Genomic DNA, 27,001 nt, shown 5'->3' with positions numbered 1-27,001 from the left:
AAATTATTACATTATTATTCCATGATGAATACTGTTTTATCGTCTAGAATATTATTTTAATAGAGCTATTCTGACAAGTCATTGGTATTAGCATTAACTTCCTATATGGAAAGGTCTTTGCATGAGCGTTCATCTATGTTATGAGGGTAGCATACATCAATATTTATCATGAGTGTATAAAATGCGTGACTGTACAGCTGTGATTATGATAAAAATCAAATATCAGTTGACAGCACTATTTAGCAGCTTTGTCAATCTCCATAGGCCCCTAGGACATGACATTTTCTTAGAGGAGGCTGTGGTTTAGGATAACTGCGCAAGGTCTACTGTTCACTGAACTTTAAGGAAATATAACTTAATTTCAAAGCTGCCTTAGATTTTTACTGTTTGTGAAAAGTTATGAGATGTCAATCACCCTTATACCCAAGACGGTGATTATGAAGTACCTATGTATATCAATTACAAACAAAAATCAAGGTACTTTTTCATTCATTCATGGCCTAAGAATGATCAAATTGCTCAAAAACGGCTTATATTCTTGTCTTTGTAATAATAGATCATTATTTCGATAAATGGATCTGATGTATTCTATCCTATTCATATACGGTACAATTCAGGTAAAAACAACAGGTATTCGCCCAAAACCCAAATTTAAATCATATTTTTGTATTGTAATGTATATAAACCAATCATTGACTGATAAACATACAATTTTCTTCAGTTATTGTATTTTCCATCTATTCTTCAACAAGCAATGACACAAATTAAGCAGGAGGGGAAACAATAACAATTGAGGTGTCAACAAATAATTTTTTTACATCAATGAATGATAATATCAGTGGATGTTATTATTGAACGAAAATCACAATAAAATGCTGTAAATCACCCCGAAGACTTATCTGCTACTGCAAATATTGACAACACAGTTGATAATAACAAATGCAATTTCTATTCTATTTCCATGTGTATCAGTGGATGTATCATGAATGAATCATGTATTACCAGGAATTCACGCACATTGGGTTGACAAGTTGTGACACATTAGGCTACCAACGTTTAGTGCCATATTTTATTATCTTAAATTCAATGGCTGTATTCAGCTGCGTTCCTGGATATTTGAATAAAGGACAACATAGCAGTTAAGGAGTGATAAAATTGGAGGATTTCATTCTAAAAGTCATAGCCAAACAATGTTATCTCTTGTTGTTAGTAACTAGATAAACGGTAATTGGGAGAAAAATTCTTTTATTTGAGGTACCGTTGTGAGCTAACTGTTTTTCACTGCCTCTACAGACAGCTACAACTCAGGTTGAAGAGCCAGTCTTCCACTGTTTTACAAACAGAAACTACATCTACGAAATTATTATTACGAATTTGTTTTTTATAATAATTAAATTATTCCTTTTACAACGTTGAGCAACAATTATGTCACTGATGACATGTCGTCAACATGTAATTGGTTTCTAACCATTACTTCAAGTGATAGAAAATGAAGTGCTCATCCCATCAATCAAGCATACCAAGATCTAAGATAGTATTGTCATTTGCATATCAAAATTAAGAAATATCCGGAACATTTTAAGGAGTATATGAGGATGACACCGGAATCATTTCCCTACATTTGTGATAAGTTGTCACCAGAGCTGGAAAAGTGTATTGGGCTAAAACCTACTGTGACCTGCATATCAATTCGCTGAAGAGCAGCTTGTCTTAGCAATAAAAATTCCAAGTTTCAAAGAAAAGATTATCGAAAGACGGAAAAATTGTATTGAACAAATGAAAAACAAAGTAAAATTCAAAACAGAACGAATGAATATGGATTGAATTATACTCAGTTAATATGACAAGAAGTCGAGCACCTAACTAAGAGAGGTAGTAATGGATTTTTAGCAGTGTTCCAGAGACTAATACTCAAAAACATCTTGGACTGGGATTGGGTATACACTTGTTCTTTTAAATTTTAGATTTGAAGTAAATGGCAAAGTGATACTTATTATGTAGTAGCCCATTTTCACTTTGTTCTTTCCATAGGAGCAGTATTTATCGATATAAGTCTATTCAATCAATCACTGAATGTGAGAAAAATTTGGAAGTAATTTGAAAGAAGCTCGATTGAAATCTTGCAAAGGAAAAGATTAATTGGGATCCTTAGTTGAGAAGAAACGTTTGCTCGAGAAAAGAAGGATCACTGTCATCAATTTTATGTCTGGTGAACCTGTTGGGTCAAAAGAAAAATCATGTATTGTACCAGTGATCTGACATGAAGCAGTCAGTGGAAGAAAGCAGGAGGATATTATAAGAGATAGAAAATCGGTCCTCGTAAATCCGATATCTTCTGGGCAAGAGGCGAGAGTGCCGGAGTACTAGATGTGCAAGTGGTCTCCGGTTCTCAACCCCTCAATAGAACTGCCCGGGAGAAGGAGGAGAAGTACGATACCATCCCTGACTTGCAAATGAGTATCCGGCAACCACACCATCTCCCTGGCAACCAGAAGATACGTTTCGACACGGCAACCCTAAGCTGGCGGGGCATTTGGAGTCGGCGGTCAGCGCAGCAGCTACATGAGATTGGACTCCCCAGAGGATTGTTGACTTCCATCTCAACCAGAGTTCTCCAGGGGAGCCACACGAATTTCTCAAGGTTTATGCAGATGACGGCGCACGACATTGGACGGGCGAGGAGGAAAAGAAACAGGCGAGGAGGATCCCGACCACCTGGGGTCGTGCCGGCGAGGATCGGGTGAGGTGAACCTCCGGCTAGAACCTGCCCTGCTCACTCGGGCGGACATCGAGGCGGTGCGGCTGTCTTCCCTGCGATACCGGTGGTAGAGGATAGCGGCCGCTTCCAAAAGCACAAAACTTGCATACTGGCCACATGGAAAACTGGTCAGCTGGTGGCGGACTCTGCAGCTTTGTTATATCCAGATTTTATTTGCTTTTTGCTTGTGAAAAATGTTTGTATTCCTAGCTGTAGAGTTTAAACAGTGTATCAATTGTTTATAACCCGTCTTGTGTATTTTGTAAAAGATGTGGTTACTTTGAGTGAAAATAAAATTTTTTATTTCATGTTTTTAGTCAGTAGTGAAGCTCGAGATGCAAAAACAATTATATTGTGGGCTGATAACTGCTCTTCACAAAATAAAAAACTGGACATTCTTCTCTTTTTTGACCTACATCATAAACTCAAGTGTGATCAGCGAGAGAAGTGTATCTCTCAAGAGAGATAGCTGTAAAATATTTTGAACCAGGTCATACTTTCATGCCAGCTGAGAGTTTTCTCATTCACTTCTCTGTAGAGAAGTCAATGAGAGTGAACAAGCAATCAAAAGTTTATGACTTATAGAGGCTTCAGTTCAAGCATCAAAAAAGTTAAAGTTCAAGAAATGCTTGTTGAGGATTTCGCAAAGTGGCGAAGCTACAAATCGGTAAAAGAACTGACCAATGTACAAGACAGACCATATTTGCATGACATTGTTTCTGTAAAAGTGAAACGTGAAAGTCTTCTGCTGTCATATAAAAAAAAGCTAGATGACAACGATTGGAAGGAATTAGATTCTCTATTAATGAAAGTTACAAAGACTAGAAAAGTACCAACTCCTCCAAAATGTTAATTTCCAAGAGGAATCTCTACTCTTTACTCAACAACAGGAGAGGAATGGAGAGGAATGTTGCGCTGCTGAGATGATTAGATTTCTTGGTGTTGACCTGCAGGGAAATGTTAAGTGGGATAGCCACGTAAAAGCATTGGATGTGAAATTGTCCAGTGCTATTTTTGCCTTGAAAGCAATAGTCAGAGTGGCAAATAGAAAAACAGCACTAACTGTCTATCATGGCTATTTCATGTCTCACATCAGATACAGTATCTTATTCTGGGGCAGCAACCAGACAAACCTTCAGAATATGTTCCGTAAGCAAAAGAAAGCAATCAGGGTTATTGAGGGAGCCGAATCTAGGGTTTCATGTAGGCCAATTTTCAAAAAACTCAAATTATTAACAATTCCAGCCCTTTATTTTTTGGATATTGCATCTTTTGTTTACAGTAATAAGCAGAAATTCATGAAGGATAACATTTCACACAGATACCCCACAAGACATAAAATGTTTACCCTCCAGTACCCCACTCATAGACTTTCGCTCTTGGAGGGGGGACCACATTATGCTGGGCTCAGAATTTTCAACTGTTTGACGGAAGAACTTAAGAGTGTTGACAGTCATGGTAAATTTTATACAGCTCTCAAAGATATACTGACTGAATGCTGCCCGTATTCATTAAGAGAATGTTATGAGATCTTCTCATTGAAATCCTAGAGATCAGAAGTTATCCAGACGATTTTATAAAATGAAAAACTTTCCCTCAATGGAGGGAAACCATATACTTGATATATTTGACATGTCGTACACCGTTTGAGCTTTGCTCATCATATGTGGTTTTATACGATGAAATAACAATAACAATACAATGAGGAAGGGAAGCATCATCAACCTCGTATGATCAAACATCATCCCAGAGAACCAGGTTGAGTTTTGGCAGGATTTACCACTCTCTCAAAATGATGGAAAAGAAGACGGTAGTGTTACCAAATAATATTAAAAAGCCCATTGATTGGTCTATGCTGAAGGCCTGAAAAAGGATTCTTGAGGTCAACGACACAAGCTGAATTATTTTCTACCGCAAGTGATATTGGATAGACTGTGATATTTGAAGGACACAAGCTGAGTGATTTCCTACATTAAGTGATATTAGATAGAATTTTATATTTAACTGTTTATACTTTTATTTCAAAAGATCAGTTGCAGCTGCAGCCAATGGAGATGCAACTGTTTCTACCCAAATAGTGGTGGCCGCCAACACAAACACACCAACAATGTGCATCATGCGCGCAAAAGCAAAAATAATATGATGGACAATGGTGATGGGGGGGGGGCACCAGCATTACGGTTTCTATGTAAATTTTCATTCAAAACATTGAATTTTCAAGCATCGATTATTAGGCTACTGAACATGTAGTGAGCCAGCTAATAACGTCTAATAATACTAAAAAATTATGAACCGGTTGTCTTATGGAACAGCGTGCATTATCATTAGTTTGAAAATGAAATTATTCTTTAGGAATTAATTTTGGGATAAATATCTAAATATTGAGATTCAAACCTTTTGTACTTATTGAAGAAAGGTAAACTCAATTTTTTCGAGTATTGACTGACATCAATATTTAAATTTATGAAAATTAATAAAAATATTATTAAGTGGATTTGAAATTTTAAAAGCAGCAACAAAAGTTTAAAATTAGTTTGACTCAATTACTGATTGGGTCATTTTTAGTTATTTGTGCAACTAGTGCGCAAAGTGACAGAAACGTTTACGCACGAGTCGTAGGCGAGGGCGGAATGGTTTCTTGAGTGCAGCAGAGGAACTTTGCGCACGTATTTCACATCAAAATTTTCCTACAGTCAACATTGAATTTGAGAAGTGGATGATTATGGGTAAAATGATGGCTGAAATCCATAAAATGTTTGTCTGTATAATTTTGTTATTAATAACAACTTAAATTTATTTTAAGCTTGATAATCCAATTGAAAATTAATAATCGATAATTTATTCAAATTAAAAATTAAATTCATCCAATTAATTTGAAAATTTGAATAATTTTGAGTACCTAAATCTTAATTTCTAGATAATATTTCAACCAATCAATTTATGAATGAAAAAAATATTATTTGAAATAATGAATAATTAATAATATTCTATAATTTAATGAGATCTCATTTTAATTTATTTGAAAATCAGAAAAAATATAGATAGAACAAATTCGCATTCAAAATACACGCCAACAATGTCAACAGCTGATTGGGATGACTGCAAGATAATGCGCAAAGTATTAAGAGTACGCAAAAGAATACTTAGCGCACTAGAGCGGAAAAGTGATTCTTTGCGTTCTGTAATTAGTGTAGGAATGGTTACTTTTCAAGGTAACTGTGGGAAAAGTAAATTACAATATTCCTAGAATTTTCGCAATGATTGAAAAATGCAAAAGTAATTTAAACGTTATTAACCAAGTATGGATTTTGTAATTTGATGTAAGTTTTAGTAATACTATTGAGCAATACATTATTTTTTATAATTTTCAAGTATATCTTGTAACTTGAATATAATACCTCACAATCTTGATATTTCTTTCTAATGTCAAACAACTACATATATCGATGAAGAGTGTAGAATAGCCTAGTTTGTCATAGACTGACTACATTAAGGTCTGAAACTTATTCAAGTTACTGAATAGACATGAATCACTTCAGTATTAGTTTCTCCTTCTTAAAAGTGAGTGAGTTTTATTGTATATCAATTTAAATTTGAATCAGATACCTCTGAAAAAGATGACATGTAAGTATGGACAGTTCTGCCTTCGAAATTTATTATCTTGAAAGAAAATAATAGTGCCATGACCCATTCCACAACTCCCACGCCTAGTAATAACTATGAGAGTTCGCCCACTTTACAGGCGAATCAGCAGTGACCGCAACATTACCGGAGCTTGCCGCAGTTGCAGCTTCAGCCAATGGCGATGCAACTGTTGCTACCAAAATGGTGGTGGCCGCAAACACACACACATCAACAAAAATGCGCATCATGTGCCCAGTAGGGACAATAATGATGATTGGTGGGGGGGGGGCATCTTTTTTAAATGCCTTAGAATGGCATTCTAATGTTCTATTAATAGAATAGTTGGGGTAACAATGTGCCATCATTATTTTCATTCCTTTTTATAAATGAGAAAATTTCATGTCACAAAGTAACCCCAGGTTTCAAGGTGGATTTGTTACAAAATTATTTCATTTTCATTTTTTAACCATCACAGATAAAAAGATCACAGGTGATAAAAAAATTATCACAGATAAAAAGCTGTGAAATAGTTTTCGATACAGTTTTTACAATGCCCCAGAAAGAACATATAAATAAGCTACGAAATGAGTTGAACAGATTCCTTGCTCCACATGGCTAAATTGGATATTTCAAAATAGAAATTGCCAAGACCCAGGCCGATTTGCATTTGCTGATAGATGAAGCCTTCAAGCTTAGCAAATCAGCCAGCCGAAAGAGTGAAAATGTGCAATTCGTACAAATGGGGTCAGGTTCCCCAGCAGCGCATCATGTACCCGTGTAAAAAGCCATTGATCGATCAAGCCATATGTGGCATAGATCTTACCCAATTGTTATACTATTGAGTTTGCATTCAAGGTCGTGCTTTTCTGATGTAACTAAAAAAAAAAGAAAGTATTTTCTTCAATTTCAGCATATTTCTACTATTCCTACAATCAATGATTAATATTATAATCAATAATATATGGATTGAATCAATAAGAGATGATGATCTCATAATGTTTGTCCAGTCATTTCTTACTGGTTGTACCATTTGAACGTTCTGCTTCAGTAATAATACATGGTTACATCATAACAGTGAGTATCGTTAGTTTGAAAATTAAATTATTCTCCAGAAATTCATTTTGGGATACATATCTAAATATTGAGATTCAAATCTTTTGTACTTATTAAAGAAAGTGTTGAACTCAATTTTTTTCAGTATCGACTGATATCAATATTAAAATTTAAATATATATTGAATTTGAATATGGTATTGATTTATTATTGAGTGGATTTGAAATTTTAAAAGCAACAAGGAAAATTTAAAATTAGTTTGATTCGATTACTGATTGGGTTATAATAGTGAATAACAATACTCCTAGAATTTTCACAATGCTTGAAAAATCCAAAAGTAATTTAAGATTTTTGAGGGAATATATACATTTGATGAGAAGTGAGAATAAATTTGTGTTTATTCATAACCTACTGCTAATGTTTATATATACTGTTTATGTATAGGTTATGTATACTTTTAGTTTAGGTCGGGCAATATATATTTTTTTAAATGTATTATCTTGATAGAAAATAATAGCACCATGACCCATTCCACAACTCCCTCGCCTGGTAATAACTATGAGAGTTCGCCCACTTTACAGGCGAATCAGCAGTGACTGCAACATTACTGGAGCGTGCCGCAGTTGCAGATGCAACCAATGGCGATGCAACTGTTGCTAACAAAATGGTGGTGGAACATGATGAACAGTGCATAAACACAATTTTAGATATTTGTAATGATGTGCTTTCGGTCGAGCTCAAATCTAATGACATGTCTCAGATGCCAAGGAGTTCTGGAGTGTGGTTAGAAAGCTGAAGAACTTCTGGTTTTCTCAGGCGCAGGAATTTCTATTGATGACTGGATGCAGCACTTCAGAAATCTCTCAAACCCAACCGTTTCCTGTGGAAAAATCTGTTATGTAGAGCCCAAAACTTTGGTTGATGTATAAGATTATCCAGTTACACTGCACGAACTGAACAGAGTTCTACTAAAAGCAACGGATAACAAGGCACCAGGAGATGATAGGATTCCCTACGAATTCTACAAAAATGCCCCCACGAGCTTCAAAGAGAGACTGGTCAGTGTCTTTAATAGCATATTGGATACAGGAGTCGTTCCAGAACCGTTCAGGAGTGCAATAGTGTTCCCGATTTTCAAGAAGGTTGACAGAAATGAACCTTCAAACTACAGAGGCATATCATTTGGAAATACTGTTGGAAAGTTATTCTCTGGTGTACTATTGCAACGAATTGAGGCATGGAATATTCAGAACAATGTACTCGGCGAGTTTTAGGCGGGGTTTCAAAGGACATACTCTACAGTTGATAATATATTCAACCTTGTCAGCATTGTTAGAGTAAAGTGCATTTCAAGGGGCTGTCAGAAGCATTTGAAACGTGTACTGGGGTCAAACAAGGCTGTTTGTTGAGTCCTCTTCTCTTTTCCCTCTTTATCAATGATATAGAAGACTACCTAGAGTGAGGTATAAACATCAGAGGGACACGTATTAAGTTACTCGCATATATGCAGACGATATTGTGCTGGTAGCATCTCATGAATGGACACTGAAGAAAATGATAAAAGGCTTAGAGGTATTGCGAACTGTGGGGTCTACAGGTGAACCTAAGCAAGTCAAAGATCATGATTTTTAGGAATGGTGGAAGATTGAGACAGTCTGAGAATTGGAATTTCAATGATGAAGAGATTGAGGTAGTGGATCACTACAAGTACTTTGGAATGGTGTTCACTCCAAAACTCGAGTGGACTAGACATCTAAAGGAGAAGACTGACTTGGCACTGACAGCTCTAAATTCGTGTGCCATGATTGTTCTCAATGACAAAATTGGCGTCACGCCAAAGAGACTCCACAAAACGAACGAGGTCTTTTTCAAGATATGCTTGTTCCAAGATGCTAATGGAAAAGTTTATTCAATTGACGCATGTTTTGCAATGTGATGTCATTGCAATACTCCGAAGAATTTCGACAAGAACCTTCTGAAAAGCTTGGCAATAAAAGCAGGCTTTTCACTTGTACAAAATGAGTGAGATCCACTAAATCGAATTTGAGAAGTCGAGATTCATAAAAGACATCATTTATTTTTTTCCAGTCACATGTGCATATAGAAGGAGGTAGGCTAGAAATAGACAGTGGTTACTGCTACTTGTGAGTTGAAACAACCACTCGTAAATCGGAATCACAAGAAACTAGTTTTTTAAATCTATAAATTCAGGAAGCTCAAACCACCTCTCACATAATCAATGAATGTTCAATCTATGAATTTGATAAAGGGATTGAGAGTTTACATAAACTGACAACTGAAGCAATAGAATGGCTCAGGCAATTGAATGTAGAGCATTAATGTATGTATAAAATTGTGTGTTTTAAATGCTGACATGCCATACGCACATATCAGGGCCAGATCACCACCTATCAGATCATCGATTGCTGGCAGGCACATAAAGAGCACAAGGAACATCTACTCACAGGACCAGCTGGAGAAAGAGCTGATCAAGTAGAAGTCTATCTTCCACAACTCGGGCTTCAGCGGTCCAACCTGCCTGCAGTACACAATTCGTCTAACCCTTACGCTCCTTGCCCTCACAATCGTGATGGTATTTTCAAGCATTTTTCTTATGGAGAAAACAAACAACTACTCTTTCACTCCTGGCTCACATCATTGTGCTGGTTCTTCTGGTCATATCGACGTCACTCTATAATTTTTCTCATGTCTTCTACGCTTGTAGAAGACAGCTGATCACACGGCTGTTTGGTTGTAGCACCATGACAACACGGGAAGGTAAGATATTCATTTTAAAACTATTTATTGTTTAGCTATTCATCAATTAAACTATTGATTCTCATTTAGAAAATATCAAAGAACACGTTGGTATCATTTTAAATGAGATTGGATGATATTTGACAATGATATTTGAAAATTAAATGTTAACAACACAATAATTGTGAGAGTCAGGAGTCAATCACTTCAGTGACTCATAACCTAAAAACTTGTGATACTCTGGAAAACAAGCATTCATTTCATTTTATTCTCGAGTTTAATTAATATATTGAAGTGGAAATTTAAATTTTACAATAGCTTCTATTATTCCCATAATTTTTCAATAGTGTTTTGATGATTTTTCACAAATAATGAAGCTTTTTTCTAAATATTCCCATGAAACATAAATCAAAACACATAGAAATTCAGTGAATGTGGCTCTGTTTATTCTTCATCATTGAATTATATACTCTTATTATTTAAACTATTATTCAATTCATACAATAAACATTTGGTATTATTCCTTTTTTCAGAAGATGAAGTTCTGGATGAGAGTGGAATAACATCTCTTCTCAATCAGCTGGAGAATGGGTCTGACATCGAAATAGAGGAAGAATCAAGTGACGAGGATTATGTCCCAACAACAATTCAAGAATCTTCTGATCCAGAATCAAATGATGATGATGACAGTTTCAATCAGCAGCCAGGCCAACCTTCAGAGCTGGAATGGGAGAAACGAGCATTCCCTGCCCATGATTTGCCACTTGAGACTGATGAACAGGATATTATTGTGAGTAGCCTATTGCTGACAAAGATTCAGTCATATTAATTTTCAAATTAATAACTTCCCTTTTTCTACTTTGAAAAAAAACCTGGGTTGGAGTTTCCTAATGATTTGTTTTCTTCACAGGAAATTCTCACTCCAATGGGATACTTTGAGAGGTATTTTACAGAGGACATATATGAGCTTGCTGCACACTTCACAGCACAATATTTTCCTCCAAAGCCATGGGAAAGAAATGAAGCCATCTTTAAAACCACAGAGGAGATGAAAGTGTTCTTTGGAATGCAAGCAATAATGGGTTGTATCAAGTTCCCTCGAATACATATGTACTGGCAATCAAAATTCAAATTCCCACTAATTGCATACATTCTATTATTGATCCACTTGATCATATTATAAATTGCAGCTTCAATCCGGGAATTTCCCTGATATTTTGAAATTGGCTAAGAACCAACTGACTCACTATTTAAGAATAAACAAGTTATTATTCGATATCCAATTTCCAGTTTGGATTCAGGCACGATTGCAATTCTTCAAACTGCTTTTATAGACTTGGGGATTATTTGAGAATGAGCATAAATAATTATAGAAAAAATATTTTTTTTGCTGTTCGTTGACCTGGCAAAGGCTTTCGGTTCTATTGATCGCACAATATTACTTGATAATATTGGGATATTTTGCAATTTGTTCCAACAAGATGAGGAACAGAAAAATTTCTTCAGAAAAAAAGTGAATTGGTTCCATATCAGACAGATAAAACTGAAATCCAAAGAACCATTTTATTTGTACATAAAAAAGAATCGAAGAGTAACTTGAATACAATACCTCAGAATTTTTATATTTCTTACTTTGCTTCATAAAATGGCAAACAACTACATATTATACAGATGGAGAGTGTGGAATACGTAAAGGCTTGAATCTTATTCAAGTTACTGAATAGATGTGGATCACTTCAGTATTAGTTTCTCCTTCTTAAAAGTGAGTGAGTTTTATTGTATATCAATTTAAATTTGAATTGGATACCTCTGAAAAAGATGTAAGTATGGACAGTTCTGCCTTCAAAAGATGACCCTGATACTACTTATGATTTGAAGATCGAGCCTCTGCTGGCATTCAGATGTCGATTGACTGGCGTCATGCCAAAGAGACTCCACAAAACGAACGAGGTCTTTTTCAAGATTTGCTTGTTCCAAGATGCTAATGGAAAAGTTTATTCAATTGACGTATGTTTTGCTCTGTGATTTCATTGAAAATACTCCGAAGAATTTCGACATGAAACTTCTGAAAAGCTTGGCAATAAAAGCAGGCTTGTACAAAATGAGTGAGATCCACTAAATCGAATTTGAGAAGTCGAGATTCATAAAAGACAACATTTATTTTTTTCAAGTCACATGTGCATATATGCAACCTTTATAGTGGTTCAAAGACAAAAGTAATCTCCTTCAGTAGGAGTAGAAGGAAGAATTATAGTTTCTACTACAAAGGAGGTAGGCTAGAAATAGACAGTGGTTACTGCTACTTGCGAGTTGAAACTACCACTCATGAATCGGAATCACAAGAAACTAGTTTTTGAAATCTAATCAGTCATCAATGGATGATTTCAATAAACATGATAACCATATATAAGATATATGCCATTCATTATCTTTGGATGCATTTGTGAAATTTGGTTTAAAAAGTTGGGAATTTCATTCATAGACTGAAAAGTTACTGAAATGATTTGAAATAGCATCCAATGCTTACGTTCCCCTATTCATTAATAGATGAGTGAGATAATTAATTATTAATCTAGATGAGTGTTGGAAATTCAGTTTTCATTACATCTATATAGTTAATTTTTTATCTAAAATGTAATTATTGACACTTATACTTGAACTCACATCCACATTGAAAGTAATTCTATTGGAAAACTTGCTCTAAAGAATTTCGATCCAATTCTTCTGACTAGTGGTTTTATAGTAGATGCAATTTCACAAATGGTTGAGTAGCTGTCCATGGTCTTACGTGCAATTTTTGTCATTCATGTTTGTGATATTATTGTGCTCATGATTGTTGTAATATCATGACTGAAATATGTGGCTAATGCAGACATGGATACCTTGGAGAAGGTGATGGAGAAATTCAAAAATGAATTAGTAAATAACACCAAACAAGTTATTAAGGAAGAAATAGCAGCTCTAAATATAAGCTCTCTGTTCACAGAGCAAAATGCGAAAATTGATGCGCTTGCCAAGGAGAATGAAAGATTGAAGCAGGAGCTACAGAAACAAAATATTCAAATTGAGAGCTTGAGAAGAGAGAATAACGTGGTATTCTTTGGTGTTAGTGAGGCTGAGGGGGAACGTGATGAACAGTGCATAAACAAAATTTTAGATATTTGTAATGATGTGCTTTCGGTCGAGCTCAAATCTAATGACATGTCTCAGATGCCAAGGAGTTCTGGAGTGTGGTTAGAAAGCTGAAGAAGTCACAGTTTCTCTCAGGCGCAGGAATTTCTATTGATGACTGGATGCAGCACTTCAGAAATCTCTCAAACCCAACCGTTTCCTGTGGAAAAATCTGTTATGTAGAGCCCAAAACTTTGGTTGATGTATAAGATTATCCAGTTACACTGCACGAACTGAACACAGTTCTACTAAAAGCAACGGATAACAAGGCGCCAGGAGATGATAGGATTCCCTACGATTTCTACAAAAATGCCCCCACGAGCTTCAAAGAGAGACTGGTCAGTGTCTTTAATAGGATATTGGATACAGGAGTCGTTCCAGAATCGTTCAGGAGTGCAATAGTGTTCCCGATTTTCAAGAAGGTTGACAGAAATGAACCTTCAAACTACAGAGGCATATCATTTGGAAATACTGTTGAAAAGTTATTCTCTGGTGTACTATTGCAACGAATTGAGGCATGGAATATTCAGAACAATGTACTCGGCGAGTTTCAGGCGGGGTTTCGAAGGACATACTCCACAGTTGATAATATATTCAACCTTGTTAGCATTGTTAGAGTAAAGTGCAGTTCAAAGAGGCAGAGGCTTTATGCCTTCTTCGTAGACCTATCTGCTGCCTTCGATTGAGTTGATAGATACTCTCTCTTCTATAAATTGGCTGCAATGGGGATATCAACGAAAATCATTGATGTCCTAAGAAGTATGTGTGAAGGTACAAGTTCAAGGGTGTGGGGTCAAGAGGGGCTGTCAGAAGCATTTGAAACGTGTACTGGGGTCAAACAAGGCTGTTTGTTGAGTCCTCTTCTCTTTTCCCTCTTTATCAATGATATAGATGACTACCTAGAGTGAGGTATAAACATCAGAGGGACACGTATTAAGTTACTCGCATATATGCAGACAATGTTTGTATATCATGTGATGTTACTTAATCACATGATAACTGTTTGATAAAATAATAAGTTGTTTACTGAGTTTAGTTTGTTATCTACGTAAATAAAGATGGTTACTTCAAATGGCTAAGAATTTATTAAGATATTTAAACATGGCGCAGTCAAGGAATTGAACAGAAAAGGAGAATGATAACGACAGGATTGAGTGAGTAATAAGATTGGGTAATTATCGTATTATTATATTTTTTCTTAAAAGACGAACATGGATTTCAACAAGCCAGAACCGTTACTATGCAACGGGGAAAATGTTTCACAAAATTTCGAATTATTCAGGAAAAATATCGTAAATTATTTTATAGCGACTGAGACAAATAAAAAATCCAACCAAATTCAAGTTGCAAGATTTAAAAACTTGTTAGGCAATGAAGCTTTGATTTTATATGAATCGTTACAAGATGTGGATGAGCCAGAAACGGTAGAATCAATATTAAAAATATTAGAGAGCTATTGTTTACCAAAAAAGAATGAGATCATGAATGTATACAATTTTATAGCTTGCAAACAAGAGGAAGGTCAATCATTTAATTCATTCTATGCAACTTTGAATGGGCTAGTGACAAGATGCGAATTTGGGGAACAAGAGAATAAGTTATTGAAGGCTATGATTGCATTGGGGTTAAGGTCGAAATAAATGCAACAACGTGTGTTGCGAGACAACACCTCGTTAGAGAAAATAATTGATTATTGTCGCAGCGTTGAAATAGGTGAAAAACATGAGAAGTCAATAAATGAAGAAAAGTCTCGAAAGGAAGTGCACCCAGTTTCCAAGTATGATAAAAGGAAAACAAACTCATATCAGAAGATTGTATGCGGCTATTGCGGAATTCAGCATGTAGAAGGTAGGAGCTGCCCAGCGTCTGGTAAAAGCTGTAATAAATGTGGTAAGATGAATCATTTTAGCAAAATGTGCCTGAATAAAGCTAGAAGAAATAATTTCAGAGTGAGTGAGCAAAGGCTACCTCAACCATTACATAATGTTGTGGAAAATCCAACAGCAATAGAAGAAGCTCACGAGTTTGTTGATTCAGTATATCTAGTTAACACTGTCAATGAAAAGGCTTGGTTCAAAACATTATTAATTGAACATAAACCAGTAAACTTCAAATTAGATACAGGAGCAGAAGTAAATATATTGCCATATGAAATTGTGAAAGACAGTGTGTTATTGAGTAGGTTGAAAAAGAGTAGTGTTCGATTAGAAGCATACGGAGGATTTAAAATTTCACCTCTGGGTCAGTTCACTGCTCAAGTGGAATCAGAAAAAAGATTTGATTTGATAAACTTCGTTGTGGTCAAAGAGAGTACAGAACCGATTCTAGGCCTTGAAGCTTGTATTCAGTTGAATCTGGTGAAACGAATTGATGAAGTTCAGAAGCAAAGTAGTAACAACAATGTGAAGGACAAAACGTATTTTTTTGAAACGTATTCTGATGTGTTTACTGGCCTTGGTTGTTTCCCCGACAAGTGCAAAATTCGATTAAAAAAGGACGCAATGCCACATGCCAGTTCAGCGAGACGTATACCAATGAAGATTCAGGACAAATTTAAAGAAAAACTTGATGATTTGTTAACCATGAAAATTATTGAAAAGGTTGAGGAGCCCGTTGAATGGGTTTCAAATGCTGTGATAGTAGAGAAACCTGATGGATCCTTAAGAATTTGCATAGACCCTGTACATTTGAACAAGTACATTGTAAGAGAAAGAGTTACAATCCCAACAATACAGGATATTCATCCTCGTCTAGCAAATAAAGAGTACTACAGCGTTCTTGACATAAAAGATGGATTTTATCACATACTCCTTGATGAACAATCTGCTAAATATTGCAATTTTAGCACTATATTTGGAACTTATAGATTTTTACGTTCTCCTTTTGGCTTATGTAATTTACCAGAATTGTTTCACAAATGTGTTTCAAAGTATTTTGAAGATATTCCAGTAGTAGTGGTTTATTTCGATGATATTTGCATTGCTTCAAACAGCAAAGAAAAACATGACGAGACAGTGAAACAGGTCTTGGAACGAGCGAGGAAATTAAACATCAAATTTAATTTCAAGAAATTTCAATATTGCGTACCTGAAGTGAAGTATTTAGGAATGCTGTTTAATAAATCAGGAATGCTTCCTGATCCAGGAAAAATAAAGGTTATTAATGATCTCCCCGACCCAACAAATAAAGCTGAACTACAACGTCTGTTGGGGATGGTCAACTATTTGAGAATGTTCATCCCAAATATGTCACAAATAGTGTCACCATTGAGAGAATTATTGAAGAAAGACGTCTCTTGGTGTTGGACAGAGATTCATGTAAATGCAATCAATAACATTAAAAAGGTTCTTACAAGTGACAAGGTAATTGCTCCCTTTGATTATAAGATTCCAGTTTTAATCCAATGTGATGCATCACAAGACGCTTTAGGATGCTGTTTACTACAGAACAACAAGCCAATTTATTTCTCATCACGATCTATGAACTCTTCTGAATGTGAATATGCCCAAATCGAGAAGGAACTCCTTGCTATTGTATTTGCTTGTGATAAATTTCACACCTATATCTACGGTCATGATGAATTGACTATATATACTGATCATATGCCATTAGTTTCAATAATGAAGAAACCATTAAACAACATACAGAATAACAGAATTCGTCGATTGAGACTAAAACTAATGCCTTACCGCTTTAGCCTCCAGTACTTACCTGGGAAAAACATGTATATTGCTGATTATTTGTCAAGGTGCGGTGTAAGAACTAAAGAAAAAGTTGATTTGAGCATGGCGGATATGGTTCATTGTGTTACTGAGAATGGCGAAGTTGAATTTTCAGAGAAACGCTTGAATGAATTTGTAACAGAAACACAGAATGATGATGTTCTTCGGAAAGTTATAGATTATTGTGAAAATGGCTGGCTTAATAACATTGTTGATGGAGGAGAACTAAGGTATTTTTTCAAAATAAGAAATGAAATACAATTTAGCAAGGGTCTATTGTATTATAATTCAAGAATTATTATACCCAAGAATTTGAGAGATTTTATCTTGAATAGGCTCCATGAAACGCACTTAGGAGAAACAAAAATGAACAGCATTGCCTCAAAATTTTATTATTGGCCAGGAATAAGAGCAAACATAAAAAATCTGGCTGAATCCTGCACGCTTTGCCAAAAATATAGAAGGTCCAATGTAAGAAGTCCAATGCTTTCTCATGAAATACCCGATTTTCCATTTTTAAAAATTGGAGTGGATATAGCTGAAGTAAAAGGAATAGCTTATCTCATAGTTGTGGATTATTATTCAAGGTGGCTTGAAATAACAAAAATGAACAGTAAGACAAGTTCGGCTGTTAAATCTATTTTATCCCAGTTATTTGGCAGGTTTGGAATTCCGCAGATTATAATAGCTGATAATAATCCGTTTGGCTCCCAAGAAATGATACAGTTCGCAAAGGAGTGGGATTTTAAAATTATTACAATAAGTCCTCGTTATTCTCAGTCTAACGGCTTAGCTGAAAAGGGGGTGAACATAGCAAAGACTATGATAAGAAAGTGTGCTGAAAGCAAAACCGATTTAAACTTGAGTTTGCTTAACTATCGGAATAGTTGTGTTGCGGGTCTCAATTATTCTCCTGCTCAGTTAATGTTTGGTCGAATGATAAGAACAAAGTTCCCTTACCCTCAAGATAGTTTGAAACTTCATCAACTTCCTCGGGAAGAAATAGCAGTGCAAATGAAGAACCATAAATTTCAACAGAAAGAAACATACGATAAGCAGTCACGGAAACATGTATCTTATTTCAAAGAAAATCAGCCCATTTATATCCAAGATTGGAGAACAAAATTATGGGAGCCTGGAGTGGTTAAACAACATTTATTAATGAAGCTGATGCCCCACGGTCCTATGTGGTGAAGTCCAATAGTGGAAGAATATTAAGAAGAAATGAGAGGTTTTTAAGAAGACGATGAAATCAAAGGAAAGGTTGAAAAAGGAAATGTTTGAGAAAGTAAAAGGGGAAGATGTTTGTATATCATGTGATGTTACTTAATCACATGATAACTGTTTGATAAAATAATAAGTTGTTTACAGAGTTTAGTTTGTTATCTACGTAAATAAAGATGGTTACTTCAAATGGCTAAGAATTTATTAAGATATTTAAACAGACAATATTGTGCTGGTAGCATCTCATGAATGGACACTGAAGAAAATGATAAAAGGCTTAGAGGTATTGCGAACTGTGGGGTCTACAGGTGAACCTAAGCAAGTCAAAGATCATGATTTTCAGGAATGGAGGAAGATTGAGACAGTCTGAGAATTGGAATTTCAATGATGAAGAGATTAAGGTAGTGGATCACTACAAGTACTTGGCACTGACAGCTCTAAATTCGTGTGCCATGATTGTTCTCAATGACAAAATTGGCTTTGCTGCAAAAAAAAGAATTTTTCATTCTGTTTCGCGAGCTATACTTTGCTATGGAGCACAGATTTGGGGGACGAGGATCTATGATGTGGTGGAAAAATTACAAAGGACTTTCATCAAGAAGGTGTTCAGTTTACCAATGAATGCCACAAATTACATCCTGTCTCTGGAAGCTGGACTGCCAAGTTTGTTCACATACACCCTCAAGCTACATGTGAAGTTTATACAGCGAGTATTGGCCATGCCCGAGAACAGATACCCTCGAATTTTGTTGTTAGAGGTCATGGAGAAACAGCATTATCTTGTCAGGGAGTGGAGAGACATCAGTGATAATCTACAGATATCCTTGGAACCGGAGACAATTGGAAGCGTCAATGTTGATGGCATCGTTGCCACAGTAGAGCAGCAGTTGGGGGGCCGATGTCGAGAGCAGGTGCTGAATTCGCAGAGGCTGGTGTTGTTTCCAAGACTGCAATAATTCAGAGAATATCTGGAGGTGACGGACGACTTCCCATTGGTGAAGTGGATGTTTAAGGCGAGAACTGAGCTGATTCGCCTCAACGGCTACTCATTCGTTGCTGGCAGTGGACTTTGCTCGCTGTGCAATTTGAGAAAAGAAGAAGATGTCATCCATTTCTTGGGAGAGTGTCCTGTCCTGAAGGAGTTCAGATGGAGGTACTTCCGGAGGAGAGTGTTGTCAGCGGACGAACTGCAGCCCTACCTGAATGGCGAGAATTGGAGAACTGTGGGAGCCTACTGCAGGCAGGCGTGGAGCTAATGATACGCACTGGTCAGGGAGTTCAACTATTGAATATTGCAAACCTACCCAAATGTCAACAATTGACCTGAGATATAAGCCAGCGAAAGATTAAAGAGTGAAAAATGAAGGACTATGAAAAGTTATTTATTTATTGTTTTCTATTTCTCATGCATTTCCTGTATTTCTATTGCAATCAATAAAGGCATTATTATTATTCATTCAGAATTGATCGATTAGATCTAACCTGAACATTTGTTTTTCATTGAATAATATAATCAAAATTGTATTTTGATTTAAAAATATTTTAGGTTACTATACTGGAATAGTTGTCTATAGGAAAGTGTGATTCCCATTATTTTCTTATTAATAACTAAGAGACTATTTTAGTTGAGAGTTAAGAACAAAGTCTAGGAGAAAGGGAAAATATACTTTTTTTGCATGATTCAAGTTATTGTTAGTGGTTCAAGTCTCGAGCTTCAAAGATTTTTTAAGGAATGTACATTTGTTGAGAAGTAAGAATAAATTTGTGTTTATTCACAACTTACTGTTTATGTTTATACATAACCTACTCCTAGGTAGGTTATGTATACTTTTAGTTTAGTTCAGGCAATGGATATATTTAAAAATGTATTATCTTGATAGAAAATAATAGTGCCATGACCCATTCCGCAACTCCCTCACCTAGTAATAACTATGAGAGTTCGCCCACTTTACAGGCGAATCAGCAGTGACCGCAACATTACCGGAGCTTGCCGCAGTTGCAGCTGCAGCCAATGGCGATGCAACTGTTGCTACCAAATTGGTGGTGGCCGCAAACACACACACACAACAAAAATGCGAATCATGCGCCCAAAATGGACAATAATTCTGATTGGGGGGGCATCTTTTTTAAATGCCTTAGAATGGCATTCTAATGTTCTATTAATAAAATAATTGGGGTAACAATGTGCCATCATTATTTTCATTCCTTTTCATAAATGAGAAAATTTCATGTCACAAAGTAACCCCAGGTCCCCAAGGTGAATTTTTGACAAAATTATTTAGTATAATAGTTATTTGATTGAAAAAAAGTTTTTGTTCATTTTGTATCAATTCACTATACTAGAGTTGTTGTCTGTACAAATATGCGATTTCCATTATTTTTATTATCAATAGTGAACTGAGAAGCTATTTTTGAATTTTGAGAGTTGAGAAAAAAGTCCAAGAGGAAGGGAAAAATATCCTTTTTCGTATATAAGTTGATGGGGAGTTTTTAAAACTTAAAATATTACTTTAAAATATTGTTTTATAATTCTAATTATTCAATGAATCGGATTCTTACTTTTTTATATGTGAAAGGAATTAACACATTTCGGATGGTCCTCTTCGGAGGCCACTATCAGGGCCATATAGCTAGGGTTCTGAAACCTACTGAGCGACATTGGCTACCAGAACTAAGCAACATCGCCATACCTGAAATTAGAAGGGATGAAGCCTTACTAAGAGCATGGCAAAAAACGTGATATGTGCTGAGGAACCCTCCTGGAATCAGTCTCAGGTCCAGATTCCTTTTCTGGTTAAGGCTGTGCAAAGGCTGAATGCTGACAATTTCTCAACAGAAGATAGTTGAACCAAGAAGTGGAGAGAGCATACGGTCAAAAACCAAGAAATCATAGGTGATCCAACAAAGGGAGTTGTGGGTTTTAGCCTGGAGAGAAGGGAGTGGGCCATTTTGAATATAATTAGAAGTGACTTCTAATTTATATTTTTTATTATTAAAGTTTATATTTTTAGCATTTGTGTAGAAGTGTAATCTGAGAAGGATTAAAATGTGTCAATGTGTCCTCTTCTCTTTTCCCTCTTTATCAATGATATAGAAGACTACCTAGAGTGAGGTATAAACATCAGAGGGACACGTATTAAGTTACTCGCATATATGCAGACGATATTGTGCTGGTAGCATCTCATGAATGGACACTGAAGAAAATGATAAAAGGCTTAGAGGTAATGCGAACTGTGGGGTCTACAGGTGAACCTAAGCAAGTCAAAGATCATGATTTTTAGGAATGGTGGAAGATTGAGACAGTCTGAGAATTGGAATTTCAATGATGAAGAGATTGAGGTAGTGGATCACTACAAGTACTTTGGAATGTTGTTCACTCCAAAACTCGACATGAACCTTCTGAAAAGCTTGGCAATAAAAGCAGGCTTTTCACTTGTACAAAATGAGTGAGATCCACTAAATCGAATTTGAGAAGTCGAGATTCATAAAAGACATCATTTATTTTTTTCCAGTCACATGTGCATATAGAAGGAAGAATATTATAGTTTCTACTACAAAGGAGGTAGGCTAGAAATAGACAGTGGTTACTGCTACTTGTGAGTTGAAACAACCACTCGTAAATCGGAATCACAAGAAACTAGTTTTTTAAATCTATAAATTCAGGAAGCTCAAACCACCTCTCACATAATCAATGAATGTTCAATCTATGAATTTGATGGAGGGATTGAGAGTTTACATAAACTGACAACTGAAGCAATAGAATGGCTCAGGCAATTGAATGTAGAGCATTAATGTATGTATAAAATTGTGTGTTTTAAATGCTGACATGCCATACGCACATATCAGGGCCAGATCACCACCTATCAGATCATCGATTGCTGGCAGGCACATAAAGAGCACAAGGAACATCTACTCACAGGACCAGCTGGAGAAAGAGCTGATCAAGTAGAAGTCTATCTTCCACAACTCGGGCTTCAGCGGTCCAACCTGCCTGCAGTACACAATTCGTCTAACCCTTACGCTCCTTGCCCTCACAATCGTGATGGTATTTTCAAGCATTTTTCTTATGGAGAAAACAAACAACTACTCTTTCACTCCTGGCTCACATCATTGTGCTGGTTCTTCTGGTCATATCGACGTCACTCTATAATTTTTCTCATGTCTTCTACGCTTGTAGAAGACAGCTGATCACACGGCTGTTTGGTTGTAGCACCATGACAACACGGGAAGGTAAGATATTCATTTTAAAACTATTTATTGTTTAGCTATTCATCAATTAAACTATTGATTCTCATTTAGAAAATATCAAAGAACACGTTGGTATCATTTTAAATGAGATTGGATGATATTTGACAATGATATTTGAAAATTAAATGTTAACAACACAATAATTGTGAGAGTCAGGAGTCAATCACTTCAGTGACTCATAACCTAAAAACTTGTGATACTCTGGAAAACAAGCATTCATTTCATTTTATTCTCGAGTTTAATTAATATATTGAAGTGGAAATTTAAATTTTACAATAGCTTCTATTATTCCCATAATTTTTCAATAGTGTTTTGATGATTTTTCACAAATAATGAAGCTTTTTTCTAAATATTCCCATGAAACATAAATCAAAACACATAGAAATTCAGTGAATGTAGCTCTCTTTATTCTTCATCATTGAATTATATACTCTTATTATTTAAACTATTATTCAATTCATACAATAAACATTTGGTATTATTCCTTTTTTCAGAAGATGAAGTTCTGGATGAGAGTGGAATAACATCTCTTCTCAATCAGCTGGAGAATGGGTCTGACATCGAAATAGAGGAAGAATCAAGTGACGAGGATTATGTCCCAACAACAATTCAAGAATCTTCTGATCCAGAATCAAATGATGATGATGACAGTTTCAATCAGCAGCCAGGCCAACCTTCAGAGCTGGAATGGGAGAAACGAGCATTCCCTGCCCATGATTTGCCACTTGAGACTGATGAACAGGATATTGTTGTGAGTAGCCTATTGCTGACAAAGATTCAGTCATATTAATTTTCAAATTAATAGCTTCCCTTTTTCTACTTTGAAAAAAAAAACCTGGGTTGGAGTTTCCTAATGATTTGTTTTCTTCACAGGAAATTCTCACTCCAATGGGATACTTTGAGAGGTATTTTACAGAGGACATTACAGTGAGCTTGCTGCACACTTCACAGCACAATATTTCCTCCAAAGCCATGGGAAATAAATGAAGCCATCTTTGAAACCAGAGGAGATGAAAGTGTTCTTTGGAATGCAAGCAATAATGGGTTGTATCAAGTTCCCTCGAATACATATGTACTGGCAATCCAAATTCAAATTCCCACTAATTGCATACATTCTATTATTGATCCACTTGATCATATTATAAATTGCAGCTTCAATCCGGGAATTTCCCTGATATTTTGAAATTGGCTAAGAACCAACTGACTCACTATTTAAGAATAAACAAGTTATTATCCGATATCCTATTTCCAGTTTGGATTCAGGCACGATTGCAATTCTTCAAACTGCTTTTATAGACTTGGGGATTATTTGAGAATGAGCATAAATAATTATAGAAAAAATTTTTTTTTTTGCTGTTCGTTGACCTGGCAAAGGCTTTCGGTTCTATTGATCGCACAATATTACTTGATAATATTGGGATATTTTGCAATTTGTTTCAACAAGATGAGGAACAGAAAAATTTCTTCAGAAAAAAAGTAAATTGGTTCCATATCAGACAGATAAAACTGAAATCCAAAGAACCATTTCATTTGTACATAAAAATAAAATCGAAGAGAATGTGATTGATTAAGAAAACCGTCAACATAACGTCATGAAAGGCCAGAACAGCTGTTCAACCTCAGTGAGTTGGGATTGAGAAGAATGTCATTAACTCTCATATAAAATCAACTTGTGCAATTATCAACATTTAAGCTAGGTTTAAACTATGCAGCAGAACTGTATAGCACAGCTATATGTAGCTCTTCTACAAGTTCAAAAAGTGACACTGGAGATCTTTTATATAGCCCGGCTACATAGCAGTTTTAAGCCTATTTTCTCAGCTATATAGCAGAAAATGAGCTAGCCAAAATTTTTGGTAAACATTAAAGAGAATCTGAGCTACATGTCAATTTTTGTTTATAGCAGAGCTAGATGTAGTTTCTCTGTCCTTGAAGGAAGGCTGCCGCAGCTGTTTATTGCTGTTTGCAGCTGTTTAGTGCCAACTGCAGTATGTAACTGCGCATTGCGAGCATTTCTTTTTGATTTATAAATTATTGTGCAATGATGTAGAGTAAATTTGACTGGAATAGAGACAAAATTATTCAATATATTCTTTCTCTTCTCTGTGCTGAAAATATCACAGTAGCTGCGGCGAAAGCAGCGGCTGCTGCAAGAACTACTTATAGCAGAGCTACATGTAGCTGACAGAGCTATATTTAGCTCAAATTTTATATAGCACTGATATATATATATATATATATATATATATATATATATATATATATATATATATGGGTGGTGATAAGTGGTTCCAGTGACTTTTCGTGTAATGAGGCACAAAATGCAGTGAACTCTATTAAATGAACAATCAACACCCTTCATTGCACAAATATCGTCGCTAACCTACCGCATCGATCCCATCTGATGAACAGTTCATGTGTGAACGTCGAAAAAAATAGAAGAAGGAAGGGATCTTTAGCTGATCGACATTCTCAATTGTAATTGCATCCTACTCTTACCCGTCTCCATGATTCTCACCAGCCCTGAATGATGATGGCGACACAATGAGAATGAGGAAAATCTTGAATTTCAGTTCCGGCGGCACCATGTGGAACTTTTCCTTAATAAAGCAAGATACTTGGAAAGGAATGCCGTGACATAAACAGTTTCTGTCGAACAGGTATGTTGCCAGCATGACATATTCTTAGACTGCAAGATGCTTCTTCCTTTTCTGGGCTGCACTGCAACCATCGGTCCTCCAACTGCAATGTAAACCCTTTCTAACACGGTGACCGTGACATATCCTCCCTCAACCTGGTAACAACGATTTCTTCGAAACTCTTAGTTCTTCAAAATTCGAGTTACGCTACACAACGTTCTTAACTTCCGAATGAGGATGCCATAAAATTCTACGATAGTCTTAGAAGTAGGCCAAACAAGAACAACATCACCCTGTTTTCAACTGACGCATTACATGGAATAGACAACAGACTTCCCCAGACACGGAATACACACACAATAAGGAATTGAAAATTTATTATGATATCAGCATTGAATGAGTATTTTTCAGGTTTCTTATAGAGCTGAGTGAGTTTTTTAGAAACACACAAGAACTTGTCTAGGGTGAGCCACTTGAAATTGACCCCTAAGCACCTACAGTGCACCTGTAGCTGCACAGTGTTCTGTGCAGCTGTTACTATTCAGCATCTTGACAATGATTAAAAAGATTTTGAGTTTATAGTGGCTACAAACTGTATTTTCACTACCTATACCTCACATGCTATGACAGTTGAAGAAAATTTACTGTCAAATCGATACAGTAAATCACTGTCACTGTAACGCTTGATTTGTGCCAAAAAATGTTAGCGATCTCATATATTATTATTATTTAACATGATTGTGTGAAAGATGAAAAATTGTATTGGAATTCAGCTGCTGCCATTAATGTGTATTCTGAAATGCAATGACAGCCTTGTTATGTCAGTGCTGTATACTAAGAAGACAGATAAGAGCTTCTTCACATTATATGGGTTCAGCCTCCTCTATTATTATTACATAAGATATGTAAAGATTCTGAATCTCATGCAAGAAGCTTCATTAGCTCATGTTAAAAAGTTGAGCATCCCCCAACATAGAAAACCAATTTCCTTAATACCAATGACATTGCCACTTATAAGAATAATTGAATGACAATAGGATAACTAGTAGCATCTAACTAGCTATAGAGCAAACTTTAAAATCAAAGCCCGTTCAAAATTGATTAAAATAGCTAACAAAGATATAAAATGGTAAATGCGACAATTTCTATTATCAGTGATCACGTAATAATTTAGAAGTTAATCGATTCTTGATACCGTATACTTGAATATAGAACATAAGAAACGATAATTCTATAACGATAATAAAATCAGATCTCTATAAAAAATAATAGGACGAGAAATGATCATCACATGAAAACACCTGTTAATGCTGTCATAATAGCTACATGGTGCTATTGTACTTTATACAAATGAGCATAGAATAGTATGGTGACAACGTCCACATGGTAAGATGTATTCTAGGTATGAATCATGTCTGGTCTGTAGTGTATACAGTCTTCGAAAAAAATGAAAACTTGAGTTATAAGTACGGTTATCAAAAATTTAATCACTTGAACAAACCTTATTTTCAGGCCAGTTTGATCGAAATAGCCCAGAATCAAATTTTCGGTATCGAGAATCGATTAATTTGAACAGCCTATCTCAAGATACGAGTAAAAATGAATTGTCAACAAGTTTTGTTGAACGAGTAAAATTTTTTAGGTAATTTTTTTTTTAATTTTAGGCATGCCTTATTTCAACAATTAATATTGGTAATGATGAATGTGATACTTCACGATAAAGATGACCAATGAATATTGATTATAATGATGCCATACTTGTGCAGTAATCCAACAGATGGAGTAATTATATTCTGAAAAGAATC

General features: G+C 35.6%; 1 protein-coding gene across 1 annotated transcript in view; it reads right to left on the bottom strand.

The window, feature by feature from the left end:
• Window positions 1-9,944: 9,944 nt before the first annotated feature.
• The window catches only part of LOC111045180 (small G protein signaling modulator 1-like), an 80,953-nt gene continuing 63,896 nt past the window's right edge, over window positions 9,945-27,001 (bottom strand). The window contains exon 24 of the mRNA XM_039441839.1: window positions 9,945-26,989. The gene's annotated coding sequence lies outside the window, so the exon portion shown is untranslated. The remainder of the gene's footprint in view (window positions 26,990-27,001) is intronic.

The sequence above is a fragment of the Nilaparvata lugens genome, chromosome X (genome assembly GCF_014356525.2).
Source record: "Nilaparvata lugens isolate BPH chromosome X, ASM1435652v1, whole genome shotgun sequence".
In the NCBI taxonomy this organism is placed as follows: Eukaryota; Metazoa; Arthropoda; class Insecta; order Hemiptera; family Delphacidae; genus Nilaparvata; species Nilaparvata lugens.
This window is presented reverse-complemented; position numbering and strand designations above follow the sequence as displayed.